Source organism: Malus sylvestris, chromosome 10 (assembly GCF_916048215.2).
Source record: "Malus sylvestris chromosome 10, drMalSylv7.2, whole genome shotgun sequence".
NCBI classification, from domain to species: Eukaryota; Viridiplantae; Streptophyta; class Magnoliopsida; order Rosales; family Rosaceae; genus Malus; species Malus sylvestris.
Window position 1 is genome coordinate 12,022,396 of NC_062269.1, and position 6,000 is coordinate 12,028,395.

Here is a 6,000-nt window from a genome sequence, read left to right on the forward strand (position 1 = left end):
GGGGAAGAATTGAGAAGTTTGCTGTAAACAAAGTTCTCAAATTAATTGCGAATGTCACTTGCATGGGACCCTCAAAGAAAATGCATCAGAAGAAGTTATGTTGATCAGCCTTGAAGGGAAATAATGAGATTTATGTGGGATTTCTAGTGATTAGCATGCATATACAATTCAAAATTTATATACATAAGCAACGGAAGCATGTTATCTCATAATATCAAAGCTATAGTCATACAAATCCCCTTCAAGAAGCATAGGTCCATATTTGATGCATCTAAGAAATTATTGAAGAACAAAGTGAAAGTGTAGTTTTATACCTCTTGATCTAGACTTGAGACCAAGGATGGACCACCTCCAAGCTCTTTGTTCTTGGAACTCCTTGAGCCTAGCCTCCCTCCTTGCTTCCTCCACCTTGCTAGAATGAGTGCTCCTTGGTTCTCCTTTAGGCTCCAAGGTTGAAGACCTCTAAAGATCCACACCCACTAGTGTAGTGAGATGGATGGAGGAATAACCAAAAGGGAGAGAAGATGATTAGCTACTTCTCCCTTATGGTGGCCGGCCTTGTGTGTGTTTTTGGAGAGAGAGATGTTTTCTTCTTTTGTGAAAAATGAACACACAAAACCCTAATGAAACTTTTCACTAAAAGTTCCTTTTATATCTCAAAGATAGTTAGCCAACAACTTGACTCCCTCTCTCTCCCTTTCCCTTTATTTGGCCGGCCCCCTTAGTGTTGTTTGGGCTTTGGGCTTTTATTATTTCAAGTCATCCTATGCTTAAATAAAAGCCCAATGGGTTTGGGCTTAATGGGCCCATATTAACCCGAACTTTTCTTTAAGTCCAAAAATGATCTTTCATCGCTTCTATGATTTCTTTAGACTTTCTAATTAATCATAATACTTAATTAATCCAATTAATTTATTCCATCATCCATTAGTTGTCTCATTACAAGAGTGTATCGATGTACAATCATTTTAGGTTCTAATTAGCAAGGTAGTGAGGTGATTGGCACCAATCCAATTGATTATATTTAATTCAATCACTTAGTGAATTAAAACTTACTTTTAATTCTCCTTCTTCTTTGACGACTACTTATTTAATCATCTAGAAGAACTCACAAGCCATGAGTGACATCTAACCATATATCATGGCTACCCAAGCTAATGTAAAATTTGTTCGGAGAACCTATTTAGTTGGAATTACAATGTAATTCGATCATTCTCTAATACAATACTCTCAATCACATTATTAGGGTATGGATATATTATGTCAAACCCCTAATGTGATTATTCCATGTTATATGATTTAATTGAGTCGTATAGGAACGCTTTCCTTTATTACGCTTGATACTTCGGCCGAAGATTCCCGAATCATATCTTAGAGTATTCATCCTCTCATAACGAGGATTAGAGATCCCTTGTTGATCATTCACATGCCTCTGAGAATAAGTCACTGACCCCAACAATGCATAGAACACACCCAAGATGAGGTGTGGTCACGTCTCATTATCAAAATGATCAGCAACGTATCCCCAAGACAACTATGATGTCTCAGGTCAAAGGATTACTTACATTATTCCGACCATTAGCGTTACTTGCTTGACATGTGAGTAGACCTCCATGCAAATACTCTCGTTCGATTGTGTTCAGTGAACTCATTCCTTTAATGAGCACCTATATACCTGTCTTAGTGTCACTACACGAATGAGATGAGACTTGCCATCCTTCCAATTGAATGGGACATAGTATGTACTGGTCTATGCATTGTCAGTATCCCTCTGACAATCCTATGACCAGGAACCTTTTTGGACATGATGGTTATGTGAAGAAGGTCTATGTAGTCTAACATCATTAGATTACTTCTTCCATCGATCCATTGTCCATGGATTCACTATTTAGGACATATATCGTTTACTGAGATAGTCTTAATTAGTATCTTTGCCTTTTGATGTATAAGAGTCATCTATACACTCATTCATTGTCCCGAAAGGTTTCTTCCAAAGATTGACTTTCAGGGCATATCTCCAACAAGCCTATCCCAAATCGTGTGGGATGAGTCTCACCACATGAAAAATTCTTAAAAATGCCCATCATTAAATCAACAGGCATGATCCCTCACTTGTGCCCAATTACAAGCGTACCAGAGGAAGGAAGGTGTAGACAAAAAGTATGGAAAATTAAATCCCACCATGGAAAACGGCTTTACAAAAAAAGAGGCTCAATCATTGATCCAAACTTTCTTTTTCAAGTTTGATTGATTATTTATAAAAAAAAATGTCCATCAAATCTTATCTAACGGCACAAAGCCACGTCAAGATTCACAAGGCATGAAGCCATATCAAATGGCACAAAGCCGCGCTCCAAATTCAAGTGGCACAAAGTCACGTCAAGTTTCAAAGGGCACGAACCCGTATCAAATCCCAAATAGCACGAAGCCGAAGAAAAGTCTCAAATGACATGAAACCGTATCAAATATCAAATGGCACAAAGCCGCAACGAGTCTCAAATCATGAAACTATGTTATGCTCCAATGGCTCAAAGTCCTCGCTCGCACAAGTTAAAACTGCACAAGGCATCAAACACTCATTGCCCGCATAAGCTAAAATTGCACAAGGCATCAAGTCCAAACAAATACCAAATATCATGAACTACGAGTGACTTGATCCCTCAACGAGGGTACGTAGGCAATCTAGGGCTTGAACTAGGTGTAGTCGCAATATCAAATAAACACCCAAATCCCCAAATTACGATTTATTCAAATTAGAATCAAAGGGTATTCCTTTCCCAAAAGAAGGGTTGTAATTAATAGGCGCGTAGCCTAGAATGGGTCGAACTCGAATTAATAAAAACCCTCTTTGAAAAAATGAACGAGAGTGAAATTGTTTCGAGTGAATTATTTGTTTACATATTGTGTTAAATTTTTGCTCAACACTCATCATGCCACTTCAAAATTGGTGCCGCTAAAAGAGCAAGGGGAGCATCCAAGGTGTGAGTCTGTCATCAACCTGACCTCGCTGGGGGCACCGAAGCATGATGCTGAGGCACATAAGATGACATCCCAAAGCAGCCAACGACGTTCTTCATCAGCATCCTGGATGTCTAAAGGAAAGTCACGTCTATTGGTCGCACAAGTCATGACTATCGGCGTTACCTCCGTTGAAGAACAACTGGCTCAGATGAATGAAGCAATCGCAAGGCTAACCCGAACTGTGGAAGAAAAAGACTTGCAAATCGCTGCACTCGTCCGCCGACTGGAGCCACATGACTACGAGAACCCTAACCCAGAAGATGAGCCTCAGGTGGAGAAAAACGATGCGAAGCCCGAGCCAGACCAAGCAGCGGCACTCATGGGATCTCTTTCTATCCAGCAGCTGCAAGAGATGATCACCAACACCATCAAGGCACAGTACGAAGGGAGCTCAAATACCTCCGGGTTGTACTCAAAGCCGTATTCAAAGAAGATCGACGCCTTAAGGATGCCGAGGGGTTATCAACCACCAAAGTTCATGCAATTTGATGGAAAGGGAAACTCGAAACAGCATGTTGCCCACTTCGTTGAAACCTGCAACAACGCAGGAACCGAAGGGGATTACCTCGCCAAGCAGTTTGTGCGCTCGCTGAAAGGAAACGCCTTTGAGTGGTACACGGATCTGGAGCCTGAGTCCATCAACAGTTGGGAGCAATTAGAGCGGGAATTCCTCAACCGCTTTTATAGTACCCGCCGCACTGTGAGCATGCTAGAGCTAACGAGCACAAAGCAGTGGAAGGACGAGCCAGTCATTGACTACATCAACAGATGGCGCACTCTAAGCCTCGACTGTAAAGACAGGCTCTCGGAAACCTCTTCAATCGAGATGTGCATCCAAGGCATGCAATGGGGTTTGCAATACATCCTTCAAGGCATTAAACCGCGGACCTTCGAGGAATTGGCCACTCGCGCCCATGACATGGAGTTGAGCATCGCCCATCATGGGAAGAAAGAACCGATCGCCGACTACAAGAACGACAAAGTTCTTGGGACAAAGGTGGAAAAGGCTACATGGAAACCCACCAAGGAAGCGATGACGGTCAACACAGCTCCCGTCAAAATCTCCACACGAGGCAAGGCGATTCAAACCGAAGCTTTTCGTGATCAAGAGATGCGTAGACGCACTTTGAAGGAGCTTGAGGAGAAAATTTATCCATTCCCCGACTCTGATGTGGTTGCCATGCTGGATGACCTGTTGGACAAGAAGGTGATCAGTTTGCCTGAGTGCAGACGGCCGGAAGAGATGAATCGTACCGACAACCCAAGATACTGTAAATTCCACCGCTTCATCAGTCATCCAACGGAAAAGTGCTTCGTATTGAAAGATCTCATCCTGAAGCTAGCACAGCAAGGGGAAATCGAGCTTGACCTCGAAGACACGGTTGCGGCACACACTACTACTATCGTGTTTGAATCACTCGATCCTGTGCATCTCCGAAGCATGCATGACCATTCCCGTCAATGTTCAAGTCGCATGGCACCTCCTACACAACCATCACCGGGGGCAAGCAACCAAGATGCATCTACTGGTGATAAGAAAGGGTGGACATCGGTGACCTACAAAAAAACGAGGAAGCCAATACCACAAGCCACAAGGCCAAAAGATGAGCCTAAACCCGCCCCTCGAACTTCAGTCTTCGAAAGGTTGAATTATTCAAAACCTAGAATTGCAGTACATGATCGCATCAGTGGTCGAGACCAAAATTCCGTCTTCAAAAGGCTTGAGACGCCAACACCGCAAAGATCAGTCTTTGAAAGGTTATCAAAACCCAAGAAACAAAGCGGCACAGCTAGATCTCCTCCGCAACGGTCGGCTTTGGACAGACGTGAAGAAACTAAGAAGCCTTCTAGAAACAGGAAGACAACGCCAAAGGGAGAGAAGCTCGACAGTCTAGCAGGAAAAGACGATGTTCAAAGCTTGATTCCTTCAAGGATGAAGCGCCAAGCAACTTTGGAAGTCGACACAAAAGGACCACTAAAGGTAAGGAGGCGCACCATCATCTACACCGGCCAATCTTCACGGCAACAAACCCAAGAGGACCGCACTGAAGAGAAGGCCCGAGAAGACAAAGAAGACAAAATCCTGGAAGAAGACGTCACTTCCGGCTCTGTCAACTCAAAATCTTCACCTCAATCGCTGGGGGCATGCTCCAAAAACATGCCAGTCAAGCCGAGTGAAGTTGAAGGATGGACCTATGTCACTCCGAAGAAATTGCACAAAAAGCATATGTCTTCTCCACAAGCTCACAAATGGGAAAAGGGGCAAAACAGCTCCTGTTCACCTCTAGAACAATGTGAAAGTGTTGGAGATAATGAAACTTTGACGCGAAGATCATCCATCCCCATCACGATGTGTGACATCTTCCCAGAAGACTTCTTCAACTACTCAGTCAAGGCTCATTGCTATGAAGATTGCGAGGAACGACTCTCTCAGATCGCTTGACGAACCAAAGCTCATTGTCCGCACGAGCCTAAACTGTAGGACACAAAGCTCCTTGTCCGCACGAGCCTAAACTGTAGGACACAAAGCTCCTTGTCCGCACGAGCCTAAACTGTAGGACACAAGGCTCCTCGCCTGCATGAGCCTAAAACTGCATGGCAAAACGCTCCTTGCTTGCACGAGCTGAAACTGCAACACGGCGCCAACGCTCCTGGTCTGCACGAGCATAAAAGGCAACACCAACGCTCCTTGTCTGCACGAGTTGAAACTGCAAACGACACCAACACTCCTTGTCTACATGAGTTAAAATTGCAAACGGCACAAAAAGCAAATGCCAAAAAAAAAAATATATATATATCTATGTATGTATTTGAACTACGTTATGACTTGATCTCTTTTTTTGGAAGAGTACGTAGGCAACTTGAAACCTCAAAACTTCAAGTACAGTCACATCAAAATAAAAAAAAATAATAATAAGGGTTGTATTAAATGTTTGACTGATGAAAGTCAATTTTTATTACAAACATTATTACAAAAAA